At 41.3% G+C, this 20,541-nt stretch overlaps 1 long non-coding RNA gene across 2 annotated transcripts in view; it reads right to left on the reverse strand.

The window, feature by feature from the left end:
- LOC138294244 (uncharacterized) overlaps positions 1-20,541 on the reverse strand; it is a 239,627-nt gene that overhangs the window by 15,862 nt on the left and 203,224 nt on the right. Inside the window, exons 3-4 of one of the 2 annotated variants that reach the window (XR_011203298.1) lie at positions 1,761-1,844; positions 1,070-1,331 (exon numbers count right to left, since the gene is read on the reverse strand). The exons of the other annotated variant lie outside the window; for it this stretch is intronic. This is a non-coding gene — a long non-coding RNA (uncharacterized lncRNA). Of the gene's footprint in view, positions 1-1,069; positions 1,332-1,760; positions 1,845-20,541 lie in introns of those variants that run through there. 2 annotated transcript variants of the gene reach the window in all.

A 20,541-nucleotide genomic window follows, 5' to 3' on the forward strand; every position in this document is an offset into this window, starting at 1 on the left:
GTAGATCAAAAGGATCAAGATTTGATAAGTACACATTGAAATATCACTTTAGAAAAATGATAAAAAGAGTCTTAAGTTCTTAAAAGCAATGAGTGTCCCTTGCAAGCACAAAGTACCTGGTTTGCATCTAAATTATCTGCAAGGGACCACAGAGGAGGAGATGCGTGGAAAATGGGGAGGTGTGTGTCGGTTTCTCCGGGCACACACAGACGATGCGTCAATGTTTTTTCACACAACAAGGGCTTTGCGTCAATTTACGGCACACAGACTTAGATCCTCTTCGGGCTGCGGGGTACTTTGATGCCCTGGGGATGATGCGGAGACATCATGGGTGTGCAGGGTGCAGTAACTGGAGCTGCGTCAATCCGGTGGGTGATGCAGGGTAATTTCTGTCGCACGGCAGGCGCTGTGTCGATTCCTCTCACAGGAAGTCGGGCTGTGTCTTTCTGGCTCTGCTATGCATCGATCCAGTGGGCCATGTGTCGAAGTTCCAGTCACAATGCTGGCGCTGCTTCGATCTCCACTCAGGGAGCCGGGCTGCATCATTCCAGTTCGGCGTGCAGTGATTTTCTCACCGCAATGCAGGCAGTGTGTCGATTCCAGCAGTCTGTGCGTTGATTTTCGCCGCACAAGGAGTTCCTTGCAGAGATGAAGTATTTTTGGCCCTGAGACTTCAGAAAACAGGAGGCGAGCTCAATCCAAGCCCTTGGAGAGCACTTCTCAGCAGAGCCAGAGGGCAGCAAGGCAGCAGGGCAACAGCAAGGGAGCAGTCCTTTTCAGCAAAGCAGATAAAAACTACTACAAAAGCTACTAAGATAGCCATGAAGATACCATCATCTTCACGTACCAATACTATGGTCTGAGATGATACTAACTATATGTGACTGACCAGTAGAGTATTTTTAATAGGCTACTCAGTTTAGGTACTCAAATAACAGAATCCTATTACATAATTGATACAAGCTTATTTTACAAATATATATATTTTATTATTCCATAATGATACAATCATAAAAAGTATATACATTAAATCAAAAAAATAGAAGAAAATACATACAAAGCACCTAAGTCAAACATACCACATAGACATTAAATATTTAAAATTAAAAAACGTGTCTTATTTACAAGTGAACCAACATATTAAGGAACCAATGATACCATAGGGACCGAAGGCCTACGCGCGTTTCGGTGTTATGTAATGTAGAAGACAACCTTCCTCAGGGCCGTTCCCAGTGGTAATAATGTGTAATACTCGAATCTTGGCAGCCAAGTCTTCTGGTCAGATCAATTGTAAATTCATGATATTCTTTTTGATAATGTAGTCCAAAAATCTAATGGGAGAATTGATTTATATGAACATTGTGTATAAAATTCTCGTGCTAGTAGTCTAGTGGTCACCTCTGTGAGCATGACATATATATCTCTACCGGCAGTGGCATATTGTCTTATCGAAAAGGCATGCCCAAAGAAAGTAGAATGAATTGTATATAGTGTAGTTAATGGAAAGATGCATAGGTCATAAGGTATAGAGTATAAACAAATATAGACTGAAATTGCTTAATTGGAGAACATGAGAGTAGTTCATGCGATGTCAATTACTGCCGTGCATGCCTAATGCCATTAAAAGTTGCAATAGTTAGTATATCCACAGTGATAAGTGTCTAATATTAATCTGTATACCTTAGTTCCCTTAGAATAAGAACATGCAGCTCGGTACATGCAGGATGGTGGAAAAATGATAGATTTTAATACAGACAGACCTTGTTTGGAGAGTCTTGTCTAGCGTTTTTATAGGCTATTGATTCTTCTGACCATAACTGCTTCGCTGCAGAACATAATAGTACCTATTATGATACAGGAAAATAGACTGGATAAGAACCTAGAAAAACTAAGTGGATAAATAGATAAATAAAGAGATAGTAATAATAGATGAAAAATTTAATCAATATATATTATTACTATTAATAATATAGTCTACAAATCACCTCGATATAGGCTGATGTCAGTTTCTAAATTCGGGTGCAAATGAGCCCCTGTGTATAGATATAAATCCTCAGAATCTTGCCGATGGACTGCGTGGTTTCAGGAAGTGAAAGCCTGGATACATTAATTTGGGCTCTTATAGATAACAATAAATGAAGACAGACAAGAAGGAAAAAACCAAGATAGTTAGACCCTTATGTGGTTATAGCTCATGTAGAGCTGAGTAACAGTAATCAAATGATGGTAATACAAATATACTGAAACGAGCGCTACAGACTCGAATAAAAACATACCGGTCTCGGCGTTGGATCTTCCCGCGTTCGCTGACGAAGTCAGCTGCCGCCGATAAAGGGTGTATTTAAGCGGCCGTGCAGAGATGTTATCTCTGTTACTAGGCCGCACAGAAGGGAAAAAATAGGCAGGCTACTATGGCGGCCATATTGGGGTTGTATCAGGAGTATTTGAGTAGAGCAAAACGGGTAGTAAATATGCTTTGATCAATACCTCTTACTCCCCAATTTAAATATTTAAACAAGTAGTTTTAAGAAACAGCCTGTAAATATTCCACAGAGGCATCCAAAATATCGATGTTAAATAAAATATTATCGTAGACAGAACGTGAATTGCATACATAGTATATGTTACTGAGACTGGCCATGAGATAGTAATTCAAGAAGCCGGAGACATTGTTGGCTATACTACATCTATAGGGTATACTCTAAATGGTAGTAGGATAGAAGTTAAACACTGACACACTCACTTCCAAATACAAATCTCCTTCTTTTAGCATAAAACAAGTTATGCTAAAACTAGTACCGTGATAAAAGGTAAAGGTGGAAGTAAAGATTATAATAGAAGATAAATTTATATGATGGCATTTTCCCACGGAGTATATTCATTCAATCCCTTTTCGCAGCTATTTAATGTAAATATCCAAAAGACTTCTCTCTTTTTTCGAATTATGTGATCTTCTCTCTGTCCAGAATTCTTAATCTTTTCTAAGACAATCCAAGAGAGATCCTCAATTTTATGTCCATGTTGTATCCAATGGGTGACCAATGGAGCATTTTCTTTGCTATTTTGGATGTTGGAAATATGTTCCAATATTCAAATTTTCACTTCTCTTCCAGTTTCTCCTACATAGAGGAGAGGACAGGGACATCTAATTACATAGATACAGTTGACTGTTTTACAGTTAGTCATATCTGATAATTGGAAGTTGGTACCATTCCATGAAAATATATTGCCCACAATAGCTCTCGGGCAGGCTTTGCAGTTACCACATTTATGGTTACCTGTAATAGGTCGATTGCCATGTATCGACTTTTGACAAAAGGTCTCGTTCTTGGGTAGAATAGCTCTAACGAGTTTATTCGCGATGTTTTGATTTCTCCTAAAAGACAGGAGAGGGCGCTCTAATGATGCTTTACTAGAGTCACTGTTTAAAATGTGCCAATTGGTGAATATTATTTTCCTGACTTTGTCATTAAGATTGGAATGTTGAATAACACAGGTTATGGGAGAAATAGATTTTTTATTCTGTTTCTCAAACATACTTGCTCTGTTGTAGTATTTGGCTCTTTTGTATGAATCCCTAATCAATTTTTTGGGGTATCCTCGTAACAGAAATTTCTGTTGTAGGATATTGGCGTGGTGTTCATAGTCTCCCATATTGGAGCAATTTCTGCGAACCCGTAGGAATTGACTAAAGGGTATCCCTTGTTTCTGACTGGTGGGATGAAAGCTGTCATAATGTAATAAAGTATTCCTCGCTGTAGGTTTGGTAAACAGCGACATCTCAAGTTTGTAGTTAGCATGACCAATCCAAATGTCTAGGAATTCAACTTTATCTCTGCTGGTGTGAATAGTAAACTTGAGATTGGGATCACATACGTTGATCCACTGACTGAATTCTGTTAGAGCGTCCTCTTCACCTGTCCAAATGAAAAAAATATCATCTATGAATCGTGACCAACAGTGGACATTTTCATAAAATGGTGCCATCTCGTTGTAGATATGGGTTTCTTCAAATGAGCCAACATAGATGTTGGCCACACTTGGGGCGCAGGCAGCCCCCATACTGACCCCTTTCTTTTGCTGGTAAGTTTGGCCATCGAATTCAAAAAAGTTTTCTTGAAGGACAATGTTGAGGCACTGTAAAATGAAGGAAGAATGTTCCGTATTACCTTCTTTTTCGAAGAGGCGTGCAACAGCTAGCCACGCTTCTTTCTGTGGGATGTTAGTATACAGTGCTTCAATGTCCATAGTTACTAGTAGTTGGGTGATCGAATTGAATGGAAGACCTTCTAGTTTGGCAATAATGTGGCTGGTATCGCGAATGAATGCTGGTAGTAGTGCTACTCGCGGGTTTATAAATTTCTCAACGTATTTAGATAGAGGTTCTGTCAGTGCTCCTACCGTGGAGACAATAGGTCTCATAGGGGGGTCTGTCTTATTTTTATGTATTTTAGGGACCCCATAGAACACAGGAGTCCTAGTTTTTACTGGATTAAGATATGAGAACTCTTGTTGACAAATGATCCCATTCTCTAAAGCTTCAGTGCTTATGTTAATTATCTCTCTCTTAACTCGTTCTTGCCAGTTTTTACCTGTCTTCTGATAGTAGTCTGATTGGTTTAACATGGTTAGAATTTTGGATTTATAGACTTCAGTTTCCATCAGAACTATACCTCCTCCCTTATCGCATGGTTTGACTGTAGTAAGTTTATCTTTTTGCAGTCTTTGTAAGGCTTGATGTTCTCCTTGATTTAAGTTAAAATATGGCTTAGGGACAAATTTCAACAGTGATTGAATCTTATTCAACACTATATTCTCAAAAATTATAATTTCAGGTCCCACCATATCAAGGTGGGGAGTGAAGGTGGAAGCAGGTTTTAGTCCAGAAAGATTTCGTTCCCTCAGATCTGTTTTGTCTTCAAAATATCTAGAGAGCCTGATTTTTCGAAAGAAGGCATGCAAATCGGAAATAAGACCGAATTTGTTAATGGGAGTAGTGGGGATAAATGACAACCCTTTCTTCAATAGGGACTCAGTATCTATATCCATGGATGAAGTACTTAGATTGAAGACTGGTGCTGTCTTTAGTCCCTCCCATATTGTTGTCTCCTGGTTTGGAGGGTATGTGGTTGATTGTCCACATTCTGAAACCTGCCCCTCTGGTAGTTTCTGTATCTCATTCGAGGTCTCCCTCCTCTGGATAAAAAATGGTTCGAGCGGCTTGGGCCTTCATTGGGGTCTACCCTCACATTATATTGTTCAGACTGGTTAAGAGTTCCTTCTCCCTCAGATTCTGAGGTGTCAGAGAAGGTAACGATTTTCTTCGTAGTCCAAAATTGTCGGTCTTGTTGTGATACGTTTCGTTGTTGGTTCGCATAATATCCATCTGATAAGTATGGGTACGCTTGTTCTTTGGTGAACCATCTGATGTCCTTTCTAAGCTTGTCTGTCTTTCTCTTAATCAGATATAAATTGAACGATTCAAGTTCTTGTTCAATAGTCTCTAGCTGTTTCTTCGCTTCCTGTATAGAGTCATGAGTTTTCAGTTCTTCTTCGAGTGACTGAATTTCTTTAATAAGGGTTTCCATCAATTCTCTAGCGGTCTCTATAATAAGGATGATCCAATCTCGAGAACAACGATTGGAGATCAGGGACCATTTTTCTAGGAATTGTCTAATCTCTACAAAGAGACCTGGGATGTTTCTCACTCGTAATCCTGCAGGAATGATCCCGGCTCTAAAATATTCTAAAATATAATCTGCATGTAATTCTGTACGTTTCGTTTTTTTCTTGAGTTCCAATAGTTTGGACCACCCTTCTTTGGGTTGGTTGGAGGAAGTGAATGTTCCTGATCTAGGTTGTTCCAATAATTTAGCTAGATCTTCCTCGCTAAAGCCAAAAGTCTTAATCGACTCCATAGTAGAATCTAACCAAATATGTAAGGAAATTATTCGTTATTTTTCCTTTTAAATCTAATTTGGACTTTATCCCTAGATAGAAAAGATAAATGAGAAAATATATCCGAAACTTAGTGTATTGGACGATAGATGTATCATGCATATAGGTGGTCATTCCAACCCTGGCGGTCCATGACCGCCGGGTTGGAGGACCGCGGGAGCACCGCCGACAGGCCGGCGGTGCTCCAATGGGCATTCCGACCGCGGCGGTAAAGCCGCGGTCGGACCGGCAACACTGGCGGTCTCCCGCCAGTGTACCACCGCCCATTGGAATCCTCCAAGGCGGCGCAGCTAGCTGTGCCGCCGAGGGGATTCCGACCCCCCCTACCGCCATCCAGTTCCCGGCGGTCCGCCCGCCGGGAACCGGATGGCGGTAGGGGGGGTCGCGGGGCCCCTGGGGGCCCCTGCAGTGCCCATGCCACTGGCATGGGCACTGCAGGGGCCCCCGTAAGAGGGCCCCTAAATGTATTTCACTGTCTGCTGCGCAGACAGTGAAATACGCGACGGGTGCAACTGCACCCGTCGCACAGCTTCCACTCCGCCGGCTCGATTCCGAGCCGGCTTCATCGTGGAAGCCTCTTTCCCGCTGGGCTGGCGGGCGGCCTGAAGGCGGCCGCCCGCCAGCCCAGCGGGAATGTCAGAATTACCGCCGCGGTCTTTCGACCACGGAACGGTAACCTGACGGCGGGACTTTGGCGGGCGGCCTCCGCCGCCCGCCAAGGTCAGAATGAGGGCCATAGTGTTCAAAGAAAAATGGGAGATAAAATGACCAGGTGACCACTAGGGCTAGCACGTGAAAAGCTGATAATAGATAATATGATGAAAAAGACTACAAAAACAAACAACTGGAAAACAAACCAGCAAAGAACATATATAGACAATACTCAAACAATTATCCCCTAACGACAAAGTGTCGTAACTAGACAGCAATATTTATAAGGGGATTCCCTGAATATAATGCACGTAGCTCAGACAGGGAAATAACCAAAGTAGGTAAAAACTACTACAAAAGCTACTAAGATAGCCATGAAGATACCATCATCTTCACGTACCAATACTATGGTCTGAGATGATACTAACTATATGTGACTGACCAGTAGAGTATTTTTAATAGGCTACTCAGTTTAGGTACTCAAATAACAGAATCCTATTACATAATTGATACAAGCTTATTTTACAAATATAGATATTTTATTATTCCATAATGATACAATCATAAAAAGTATATACATTAAATCAAAAAAATAGAAGAAAATACATACAAAGCACCTAAGTCAAACATACCACATAGACATTAAATAATTCAAATAAAAAAACGTGTCTTATTTACAAGTGAACCAACATATTAAGGAACCAATGATACCATAGGGACCGAAGGCCTACGCGCGTTTCGGTGTTATGTAATGTAGAAGACAACCTTCCTCAGGGCCGTTCCCAGTGGTAATAATGTGTAATACTCGAATCTTGGCAGCCAAGTCTTCTGGTCAGATCAATTGTAAATTCATGATATTCTTTTTGATAATGTAGTCCAAAAATCTAATGGGAGAATTGATTTATATGAACATTGTGTATAAAATTCTCGTGCTAGTAGTCTAGTGGTCACCTCTGTGAGCATGACATATATATCTCTACCGGCAGTGGCATATTGTCTTATCGAAAAGGCATGCCATAAAGGCATCACATACGTTGATCCACTGACTGAATTCTGTTAGAGTGTCCTCTTCACCTGTCCAAATGAAAAAAATATCATCTATGAATCGTGACCAACAGTGGACATTTTCATAAAATGGTGCCATCTCGTTGTAGATATGGGTTTCTTCAAATGAGCCAACATAGATGTGGACGCTCTAACAGAATTCAGTCATTGGATCAACGTATGTGATCCCAATCTCAAGTTTACTATTCACACCAGCAGAGATAAAGTTGAATTCCTAGACATTTGGATTGGTCATGCTAACTACAAACTTGAGATGTCGCTGTTTACCAAACCTACAGCGAGGAATACTTTATTACATTATGACAGCTTTCATCCCACCAGTCAGAAACAAGGGATACCCTTTAGTCAATTCCTACGGGTTCGCAGAAATTGCTCCAATATGGGAGACTATGAACACCACGCCAATATCCTACAACAGAAATTTCTGTTACGAGGATACCCCAAAAAATTGATTAGAGATTCATACAAAAGAGCCAAATACTACAACAGAGCAAGTATGTTTGAGAAACAGAATAAAAAATATATTTCTCCCATAACCTGTGTTATTCAACATTCCAATCTTAATGACAAAGTCAGGAAAATAATATTCACCAATTGGCACATTTTAAACAGTGACTCTAGTAAAGCATCATTAGAGCGCCCTCTCCTGTCTTTTAGGAGAAATCAAAACATCGCGAATAAACTCGTTAGAGCTATTCTACCCAAGAACGAGACCTTTTGTCAAAAGTCGATACATGGCAATCGACCTATTACAGGTAACCATAAATGTGGTAACTGCAAAGCCTGCCCGAGAGCTATTGTGGGCAATATATTTTCATGGAATGGTACCAACTTCCAATTATCAGATATGACTAACTGTAAAACAGTCAACTGTATCTATGTAATTAGATGTCCCTGTCCTCTCCTCTATGTAGGAGAAACTGGAAGAGAAGTGAAAATTCGAATATTGGAGCGTATTTCCAACATCCGAAATAGCAAAGAAAATGCTCCATTGGTCACCCATTGGATACAACATGGACATAAAATTGAGGATCTCTCTTGGATTGTCTTAGAAAAGATTAAGAATTCTGGACAGAGAGAAGATCACATAATTCGAAAAAAGAGAGAAGTCTTTTGGATATTTACATTAAATAGCTGCGAAAAGGGATTGAATGAATATACTCCGTGGGAAAATGCCATCATATAAATTTATCTTCTATTATAATCTTTACTTCCACCTTTACCTTTTATCACGGTACTAGTTTTAGCATAACTTGTTTTATGCTAAAAGAAGGAGATTTGTATTTGGAAGTGAGTCTGTCAGTGTTTAACTTCTATCCTACTACCATTTAGAGTATACCCTATAGATGTAGTATAGCCAACAATGTCTCCGGCTTCTTGAATTACTATCTCATGGCCAGTCTCAGTAACATATACTATATATGCAATTCACGTTCTGTCTACGATAATATTTTATTTAACATCGATATTTTGGATGCCTCTGTGGAATATTTACAGGCTGTTTCTTAAAACTACTTGTTTAAATATTTAAATTGGGGAGTAAGAGGTATTGATCAAAGCATATTTACTACCCGTTTTGCTCTACTCAAATACTCCCGATACAACCCCAATATGGCCGCAATAGTAGCCTGCCTATTTTTTCCCTTCTGTGCGGCCTTGTAACAGAGATAACATCTCTGCACGGCCGCTTAAATACGCCCTTTATCGGCGGCAGCTGACTTCGTCAGCGAACGCGGGAAGATCCAACGCCGAGACCGGTATGTTTTTATTCGAGTCTGTAGCGCTCGTTTCAGTATATTTGTATTACCATCAGTTGATTACTGTTACTCAGCTCTACATGAGCTATAACCACATAAGGGTCTAACTATCTTGGTTTTTTCCTTCTTGTCTGTCTTCATTTATTGTTATCTATAAGAGCCCAAATTAATGTATCCAGGCTTTCACTTCCCGAAACCACTCAGTCCATCGGCAAGATTCTGAGGATTTATATCTATACACAGGGGCTCATTTGCACCCGAATTTAGAAACTGACATCAGCCTATATCGAGGTGATTTGTAGACTATATTATTAATAGTAATAATATATATTGATTAAATTTTTCATCTATTATTACTATCTCTTTATTTATCTATTTATCCACTTAGTTTTTCTAGGTTCTTATCCAGTCTATTTTCCTGTATCATAATAGGTACTATTATGTTCTGCAGCGAAGCAGTTATGGTCAGAAGAATCAATAGCCTATAAAAACGCTAGACAAGACTCTCCAAACAAGGTCTGTCTGTATTAAAATCTATCATTTTTCCACCATCCTGCATGTACCGAGCTGCATGTTCTTATTCTAAGGGAACTAAGGTATACAGATTAATATTAGACACTTATCACTGTGGATATACTAACTATTGCAACTTTTAATGGCATTAGGCATGCACGGCAGTAATTGACATCGCATGAACTACTCTCATGTTCTCCAATTAAGCAATTTCAGTCTATATTTGTTTATACTCTATACCTTATGACCTATGCATCTTTCCATTAACTACACTATATACAATTCATTCTACTTTCTTTGGGCATGCCTTTTCGATAAGACAATATGCCACTGCCGGTAGAGATATATATGTCATGCTCACAGAGGTGACCACTAGACTACTAGCACGAGAATTTTATACACAATGTTCATATAAATCAATTCTCCCATTAGATTTTTGGACTACATTATCAAAAAGAATATCATGAATTTACAATTGATCTGACCAGAAGACTTGGCTGCCAAGATTCGAGTATTACACATTATTACCACTGGGAACGGACCTGAGGAAGGTTGTCTTCTACATTACATAACACCGAAACGCGCGTAGGCCTTCGGTCCCTATGGTATCATTGGTTCCTTAATATGTTGGTTCACTTGTAAATAACACACGTTTTTTTATTTGAATTATTTAATGTCTATGTGGTATGTTTGACTTAGGTGCTTTGTATGTATTTTCTTCTATTTTTTTGATTTAATGTATATACTTTTCATGATTGTATCATTATGGAATAATAAAATATCTATATTTGTAAAATAAGCTTGTATCAATTATGTAATAGGATTCTTTTATTTGAGTACCTAAACTGAGTAGCCTATTAAAAATACTCTACTGGTCAGTCACATATAGTTAGTATCATCTCAGACCATAGTATTGGTACGTGAAGATGATGGTATCTTCATGGCTATCTTAGTAGCTTTTGTAGTAGTTTTTACCTACTTTGGTTATTTCCCTGTCTGAGCTACGTGCATTATATTCAGGGAATCCCCTTATAAATATTGCTTTTCAGCAAAGCAGTCAGGTGAGGCCTTTGGGCAGCCAGGCAGCTTCACTTGGCAGGTGGCAAGTTCCGGTTCAGAGTTTCTTTTCCAGTAGGTATCTTGTCCAGAAGTATCTGAGTTGGTAGGGTCAGAGATCCGATTTAAATACCCAAATGTGCCTTTGAAGTGGGGGAGACTTCAAAGAGTGGCTTAGAAGTGCAGAAGGTCCCCTTTCAGTTCTATCCTGTCTGTGCTGTCAGGGTTCCAGTAGGGGGTTTGGGGGTTTGGAAGTCCATTGTGTGAGGGCAGGTCACTGTCCTTTTAAATGTAAGTGTCAGGCCCTCCACCCTCCCAGCCCAGGAAGACCCATTCAGTATGCAGATGTGTGCTGGTGTGACTGAGCATCCTGTGTTTGGGGTTGTCTGAGTGAAATGCACCAGGGAGCTGTCAACTAACCTTGCCAGACGTGGATTGTAAGGCACAAAAGTATTTAAGTGCAGAGAAATGCTCACTTTCTAAAAGTGGCATTTCTACAATAGTAATATTAAATCCAACTTCACCAGTCAGCAGGATTTTGTATTACCATTCTGGCCATACTAAATACGACCCTGTTACTCCTTTCAGATCAGAATCTACCACTCAAACACTATGGCCCTCATTGTAACCCTGGCGGTAGTACCGCCAACAGGTTGGAGGTACTGCCTTCCTCATTTCAACCATGGAGCTTCCGCCACGGTAATACCTCTGGGACAGGCGGTATACCGCCATGGCAGCCCTGGCGGTTATAATCCGCTAGGTCAGCGCTGCTTGGGGATTTCGACTCCCCTTACCGCCAGCCTTTCCATGGCGGTAGACACTGCCATGGAAAGGCTGGTCTTAAGGGGACTCGGGGTGCCCCTGGGGGCCCCTGCACTGCCCATGCACTTGGCATGGGCAGTGCAGGGGCCCCCAGGCACAGTCCAATTGCGCATTTCACTGCCCGAATTTGAGGCAGTGAAATGTGTGATGGGTGCTACTGCACCTGCTGCACATCCGCATTGCCGCCGGCTCTATTACGAGCCAGCTGCAATGTTGATGTGACTTTTCCGCTGGATCAGCGGAGGGTAACAATGTTACCGTCCGCTGGCCCAGCGGAAAAGTCGAAATAGAGAGCCAGAACTACCGCCAGCACTGGCGGTATTCTGGCGCCCACAGCCTTGTAATGAGGGCCTATACAAGGTTAGCTCCAATGTTAGCCTATAAAAGGAGCAAGACTTACAGCAGTGAAAAATAAATTTAGGAGTTTTACACTACCAGGAAATATAAACTACACAGGTATATGTCCTGCCTTTTATATACATAGCACCCTGCCCTATGGGTTACCTAGGGCCTACCTTAGGGGTGACTTATATGTGGAAAAAGCAGAGTTTAAGGCTTGCAAGTACTTTTAAATGTCAAGTAGAATTGGCAGTGAAAATGCACACACAGGCCGTGCAATGGCAGGCCTGAGACAGAGACATGGTTAAGAGGCTACTTATGTGGGTGGCACAGTCCGTGCTGCAGGCCCACTAGTAGCATTTAACCTACAGGCCCTGGGCACATGTAGTGCAGTTTACTAGGGACTTATAAGTAAATTCAATAAGCCAATTGGGTATGATCCAATATCACCATGTTTAAGGGAGAGAGCATTTGCACTTTGGCACTGGTTAGCAGTGGTAAAGTGCACAGAGTCCTAAAACCAGCAAAAACAGTGTCCAACAAGTGGAGGGAGGCAGGCAAAAAGTTAGTGGTGACCACCATGAGGCTGTCAGGTCCAACAGCCACTTTGTGAAAAAATGGCGTGGGGGAAAGACCTCCTTAATGCCAATTTGGCGTAAAAAGGTGGAGCAAGGGGCTTGTAAATATGGCCCTAGTGTTTCAGAGTCACATAAAAAGATCATCTATGGTGACTAACTCACCAGAAGTTAGGAAGGGATGCTTATACTGTACTGATACTGTAAGGTTGGTGACAAGAAAGAGGACCTGCCCTGTCCTATATCACTGAGACAAACTATTCTGAGACCAACTATTAACCTACTTGCCTCAAGTCCAGTCTGTGTCTACAGCTACTGTGGAGCTACAATTGTGTTAAAAAGAGCACAACAGGGTGAAAGGAAAATCAATTATAACCTAATTACAAGAATATAAGCTAAAAAAAAATTATTAAATGGGAAGATCAAATGTATATGGCCGAAAGACGAGTACAGCCTAAAATGCATTACATTTGAAGATCTACCGTAGGTGCCTGCTTCTTAAAATTGAGTTTTGGAACTCAAATCTAATCACAAAGTTTAGAGAGTTGAAGCTTGGCGAAACTTTCCCAGTTTCACTGTGTCAGTTTCGGTGGCTAAAGTTAATAACTCACTGAGGAATACCGAGGTGCGGCGTGTGCTGGCAGGGACCTGGGGAGGCGAGCCACCCTCTGCTGAGAGGAGGATAAAAGGAGATCTGGAGCCATCTGCAGGGTGGACCCTGCCTGCTCTGCGCTGGAGCGCGTTACCCCCAGAGACTTCACACAGACTGCAGTGATAGCACTGCCGGATGCGTTCTACTGCTGCGTGCATGCTCCCACTTACAAACCCAAGTTTTCTTCTTCTGTACAGTGATTTCAGTGTTTCCATTTCTTTGCGGAGCTCACACTGGAATTTGTGATGTGCCTTCAGCATCCCCTAAGAAAAGTTAATTCAATTTATATCTTTTTACTTTCTACTAGGATTTTAACTATTTGCTCAGATATCATCAACATCCCAATGTGCGCATGTACTGCCAAAAGACGTCAATTTTTGGGATTGTTTGCGCCTTGTACTCTACAGCAGTGCTAGCCTCCAGTCACTTCTTCAGGGTCGGACAGAAACTGGGCCCGAGTCAAAAATAAAAAGGTGAGTCATAGAGCTAAAATAAGAGGCGTAGTTTCGGCCGCGGGGGGAGGGGGTGCTACACCCCCCAATAAATGAATTTTCGAATAACTAGTTGGATACAGATGCTTTCAGTCGTGTATGGTGAGATGTCTGTCGGATTTCACCAGATATTTTTAGACACATTCAGTCAAAAACGCTCACTCTCTCCTTCGCAGTTTTTAAAATCGTCAAAAATATTTGTAACTTTACACAATATTGTGTTATCCCTCACTCAGTACTCCCTCCAATCCACAATCCTCTCGCTGTCCACTGCCTCTACGTCCCCTTATAAGCGCCCTGCTTGTCGTACGTAGCATGATTGCTGGAAAATCTGGAGCTCACACACAAAAAAAAGACAAACTGTGCTTTGCAAAGTATGGGAGGCTGCATGCGTGTGTGCTTGCGACAGGCACAGTTTATGTCAAGGAAGTCAACAGTTCCATAAAACAGGTCCACAAGCGGATAAACCCCCCTCTTCCACTGTACTGACTTGTTGGACCAGCCCTTGCAGCACTCCATGTTGTATTATAGTCCAGTCCGCCCCTGCACTCACCCCTCCCGATTGCCCGCACATCACCATGTGCTTGTAAATATCCACCCATCTCGCGTACCGAAGGCCCTAACAATCGTTTTTACACAAACATGCTTGTAGGTTTATAATATGATGCCATTCAGATGATGGAGCTTGCTGTAAATATTTGAAATGTTCATCTGTAGCTTTAAATAATAGGAGGATGGGAGCACACTGCCTCACATCCCACTACTCAGTCTTTAGTTTTTCACCTTTGTTGGTGCATCCAGGATAATGGTTTTTCTTCAGCAGAGACACATCTTTTTGAGGGCGCTGGAAATGCTTCCCAAAGTCTTCTCAGGTCTCTGTAGCACTCACCGTGCACAGGTGCATCACCCAGAGCTCGTCAGTTCCTTAGCTCAAGCTAATTTAATTTAGAGGTTGACGACATAAGTCACTTGAGTTGAATAATAGCACCTCATATTAATCAAGTTCCTAAAATCTATTGCCTTTATTTAGAGGTGACCAGTAAAAGAAACTCCTCTAATTTCTGGAGGTTCTGTTAAATTCGAAAAATAATTTCATCAATTCTAGGGCTAGGAGTCGAACATTTTTAACCAGTGGATTTTCTTTCTTATGGATTCAGCACTTGGGCACTGTTACAAGTAATGAGGAATTCCATGCAGGTATTCCTGGTGTTCGGACTCAGCAATCATTGGAAAATCTACAAATCGGTGTATTGCAATTTTGAGTTAGAGCTAACATGATGGCAAAAACTATCTGGATCCTTTTTTTCCAGCTGGTGTGCTGCACAGAATTCCCAATTCATTAGGATTCAGAAAATAAATTAAGTGTAAAGGCTCCTCTGTGGGGCTGGGAGGGGGTCATAGCGTTGAGATGGGTAGGGAAGGGAAACATGATTTTACCAAACAAAAACCGAGTCTACTGTTCTGACAGACGATGAATTCATGTTTCACAACACTGGCCAGTTCTAATTAAATCGACAGACACATTTACCTCCACACAACTTCCAATTCTGGCCTTCCTTTAGAGATCAGAGAATCAGAATCAAGTCTAAAGGAGGCCCTATGTTTTCAATCAGGGAAAGTTGAAGGCAATGTCAACACTTCAGGCTGGGTAGAATTTTTCTTGGTTCTTGAAGCCTCATGTTCACAAAAAAGGTAGGGCCTCATTTACAAGTTTTTGGCACAGGGCAGCGCAGCAGGTCACTTTGCTGTGCTACCCTGCATCACAAGGAATAGGCAGGCATGCACCATAATAATGAAATACGCCGCATTACTGTCTCTTCTGCCTAGGCTGGTGCACAAATTGATGCCTAGCGACAACACAGGCACCCGTGCACCGTGGTGCAAGGGTGTCTGCGTTGTTGGCACACTTGTTTTTGAGCAGGAAGGGACACCTTCCTGCACAAAAACAATCAATGGAGGCGTTTGTCTCGTTCTATGTGTGATGCAAAATGCAGCACACATAGAAAGAGGAAAAAATGAGGAGAAATAAAGTTATTTCTCCTCGTTAAAGGGGGAGGCACACAGTTCTGACGCATTCCCAGATTTACAGATACGTGTAAATCTGGGAATGTGTCAAAACCCATAGGTGTGGCATGGGAAACCGACTGCAATGCCAATGGAACTCCTCCTTGACGTAGACTAAGGCAACGTAGTTCTTTACGCTGCCTTGCCTTACTCTATGTTCATGAGGCAATGCAAAGCCATGCAGGGTGGCTTGGTATTGCCTCATAGATATGATTGAGAGGCCTGTGCCACTGAAGCATCATAAAAAGTGGTGCTCTAGTGGCGCAGGCCTATTGTAAATGCAGCTCATAATATTTTGGGGTTTTGAGATAATTCAGACCCACCAGTGGTTAATGCCTTCAGGATGCTGCTTTATCTTGTTCTATGGATGCTGGCCTCATATTCAGTCCGGCGCATTCTATACCAGTAGCGAATCCTATCCTGTGGTCTGCGGACATCTGGGGGTCCAAAAATCCTACTCAGGTGATCTGGGACTGTTTGAAAAATTAAATAATTTTTGCAGAATAACGAAGTGTGTACACATAAAAATATAAAATGTAATAATGAAAAATGTAAACAATCTGTAAATGTGAAGGAATTAGAAATTGCAGACTGAAGATTACAGGCCCGATTTGCAAAGGTAACATATAAGTAGTAAAGCTATAAGTGTGGAGTCTCTGCACTCAGGACTGAATATCTGCATTGTAGTATCATAAGTTACCTTTGTGAATTGGCTCCTCAGTCAGCATCAGTATCTTGATTCGAAGAAGCACGAGAAAGTACAGCAATCAGAGGACCTCATTTACAAGGTCCTAGCAGCACACTGTGCTATCGGAGTGTCATCTTTTTTTTACACTCCGGTGGCGCAGTGTGCAGGTCCATATTTACAAGGCCACTCACAAAGCCACCTTATGTGGCTTTTCAGGGCCTTGTAAATATGGCCCCCTTTCATGCATAACCCTGGATAAAAGGGGGGTTCCATGGATGTTTCTGGGTGTCCCAGATTTACAGGGCTGCAAATGAGTCAGATGCCTATGTCACTTCAGGGGTGGCTTTAAAGTTGCGCAACGGAGAAAAATAATTTTTTTCCCCCCATTTTTTCCTCTATCTATGTGTCCTGCAGAAGCACACATGGAAAGAGGAAACACCATTAATGATTGTCTATGTTCGGGAAGGTGTCCCTTCCTGCACATACACAACTATCCCTGCAATGTAGGCACCCTTGCATCATGGCACAAGGGTGCCTACATTGGAGCTAGGCAGCAGTTTGAGTGCCGGCACAGAGTAAAGTACAGGGATGCAGCATATTTCTGTAAATACGACACACCCCTGCACTTTCAAAATAGTGCAGTGCAACGCAGCAAGCTGGTTTGCGGCACGACTGTGCATCATTTCCTTGTAAATAAGGCCTAGAATCTCACATTGATTATTGGAAGCCTAAAATGAAATACTGACATCTTCAACAAAAGGAGAACATGCATTTAAAACAAACAAGACAAAGTGATATGCTAGAGTCAAACATACCATTACATCTTTTAAACAAGAAAGCAAATATTGCAAAGCTCCATCAACCCATTAAGATGAATCTTCTGATTTTTGTCTATTTTTGTGTTGGTGATATAAATAAAATATTTCACAATTTGTGTAATGATGTGGTGTATTTTTCTACTTTGTTCTGGGATTTAAATCATAGAGGTGGCTTAGGCAGGGGTCTCCTGCTTCAATAATTCAGTGCAGGTCCAGTGAAGGTAAAAGGTGAGGAACTGCTCTATAGTCATACTATTTTCCTCTTTCTATCAATATGTAATACTCCTGCACACTGGGGCTTAAGAACCCAGTCACCATGGCCGCAATTCACCAAAATACCAAGGGTAGCGAAAGAGACATCACACACAATTTGACCTTTACTTTGACTCACACACTTATGCTTACAAATACACACATTTGGACACTCTCTCAAATAAATACACTCACCTGCAAGCATGCATACAACCTACATTTAAAAGCATTTTTTACATACCTTAGCTGCAGATAGGGTCATATGCCTTCTAATTATAAACATTTTTATAAATTGGCAGTGAATAATATAGTTCCTTGTTTGTGTAGTAATTTTTTTACACACATCCAGAAACATGAAGCTTCAACAGCTGCCCTGTATTCCAGGCACTGATTTTGCTACCTCTGGGGTCGCAAAGGCAGTGCCAGGGGTCACAAGGGGAAAGCCAGGGGTCGCAGACCCCTGGCGAGCCCTAAATGACATCCATGCCAGTCTCTTCAGGGCTCTTGCTGGTAGGAACACTGGATTGTCTGAGTGAAAAACCTGTGCAGTGTGGCTCTAGAAACAGACTCCGCTCAAGGCGCTGTTTGGTGGGGTTAACAATACTAATGTTGTAATGTGAAATAAATATTGTACCCTATTGTGTCAAGGTTGTGCTAAACATAGGATAATTTTGAATTGACTGTGTCCATACTAAGGGCCATATTTACAAGAAAGTGGCGCATCAATAGTGATGTGCCACCTTTCTTGCGGTCCCCTTGTATCCCCCAACGCCATTATGGTAACATCATATTTACAATACAGCGCACCATGGCGCATGTTAGGCGCAATAGAGTAACCTTTTAACGCTATTGTAATGTTATACTGAATTAGCATCATAAAAAATTATGCTAATCAGTATAGTGTTAAGAGGCCCATTAAAATCAATGAGAGACTCTTTTTAACTCTTGCTTTTAGCAGGCGTTAAAAATGACGCTATAAATGGCACAATGTAATCTTGTAGATTCCATTGTGCCATTTTTAGCAACCCTCTAAAGAAGGAACTCCCTGTTTGCATACATCATGCATATATTATGAATGATGTGGCGCAAAGGGTTTACAAAGTGGCGCAAACCTAGTTTGCATCACCTTGTAAAAATGGCGCTATGATAGTGGCCCGATAGCGTCACATTTGCGGCAAAAATGTTACCACAATTATCATTGAGACGGTTAATTTATTCATAAGTCATCTACAATATTTTTTAAAGTGCTTCCTCAAGTGTAGTTACAAATTGCTTTGTAATTATTTGGCCAGCCAATTAACTCATTTGCAAACATACAGGGGAGACCAGAAAATGATTTCTAATTTTTTTTTGTCAATTAATACAGGGCACCCCATGACCAGAATTGCCTCTTAGCACTCAATTAGCAGGTGTTTTATTTCCAACCTTACCTATACCGATTTCATTGCCTGTTGAATGTTATACAGATAAGCTGCTCACTGCAGGAAACTCTCTTGCTTGGAGGAACCCGGTAGGGTGTTCTCAACTACCCATTACCCCAAATCACAGCATTGATTGAAGCATGACGAGAATTTGAATAAAACCTTTATGAACATTATTAATGTGGATGGAAATTGTCTTCGTGTGTTTTTGAAGGCTGTGTCTATATTTTGCTCTTACATAAGATGTCCAGTGTTATTGGTTGCATTACTCATATTTGTCTTCCACTGGCAGCTTGCAACTAGAAAGGATGACGAATATTCAAAGACCATGCTGTTTATAGATATGAATTTATTGTCTTCAATCAAAGTCAGTTTTGCTTAGGAAAACATGTCTTGCTCATTTCCTAGGCTCATTATAATTTCAAGCTGTAACCTTTATTTTGTTTCATGGCTTTTTAGGCTCAATTAATGTAGTTTCTATTAATTGGTAGTGGTGGACAAAGTTTGTGGACTTCAAGGTAATTGTTTAATATATCAGAGTTGACACATCATCACAGCCAGTGGTTTGTGAATAGATGGTATTCAGCACTCCTAGCAAACATGCATTTTGTTTTCCTAAGTGCTCCCCTTGTGTTCGACATGGTGCAGTGTTTCAGCTTAAAAAAATGCATATAGAAACAGAATGCACATTAGTTATTTAGGCCCGTATTTATACTTTTTTTAGCGCCGCATTTGCGCCGCTTTTTGACGCAAAACGGCGCAAACCTACAAAATACAATGGTATTTTGCAAGTTTGCGCCGTTTTTGCGTCAAAAAACGACGCAAATGCGGCGCAAAAAAAGTATAAATACGGGCCTTAGAGTGGCTACACTAAGCCACAAAATAGAAATGTAAAAGTATCACAATGTGGTTGCCCACCTGAGACGTCACCAGCAGAGTTTGGAATTGCCTGTTTAAGCATCAAATGTTGACCGAGTAATAGGCGAGGGAACCGAAATGTTTTACCTAACCTGGCACTGCAGTGGCCTGGATTCTAGGCAGTGTTGGCAAGTTATTACCCAACTCACTGTTGCTTTTTCTCTCAACCTCAGAAATTGATTTGTGCACATTTGTTACCTTCTACTAGACATTTGTTTGTGGGGGCCTGTGGTCGGTATGGTGGTAAAAGAGCATGAAGAAAGTGACCATGGCCCGTTGATTCTATCTATTAGGGGTCTGCTGCTCCTGTTTCTAGGCACTATGTGCAGCATCTTACCATGACAAATAACAAACGGAATGTCAGGGGGGAAGTAGTCAATTCTTCTCTAAGCTCTCTTTCAGCAATATACAGCCTATTGGCAGATCAAATGGAGCTTATGCTCCATTTATGCGAGGATGTTAGCAGGCTCCTGGCTGTTCATATGGAATGATTTCACTCCC

This window comes from Pleurodeles waltl, chromosome 4_2, assembly GCF_031143425.1.
Source record: "Pleurodeles waltl isolate 20211129_DDA chromosome 4_2, aPleWal1.hap1.20221129, whole genome shotgun sequence".
In the NCBI taxonomy this organism is placed as follows: Eukaryota; Metazoa; Chordata; class Amphibia; order Caudata; family Salamandridae; genus Pleurodeles; species Pleurodeles waltl.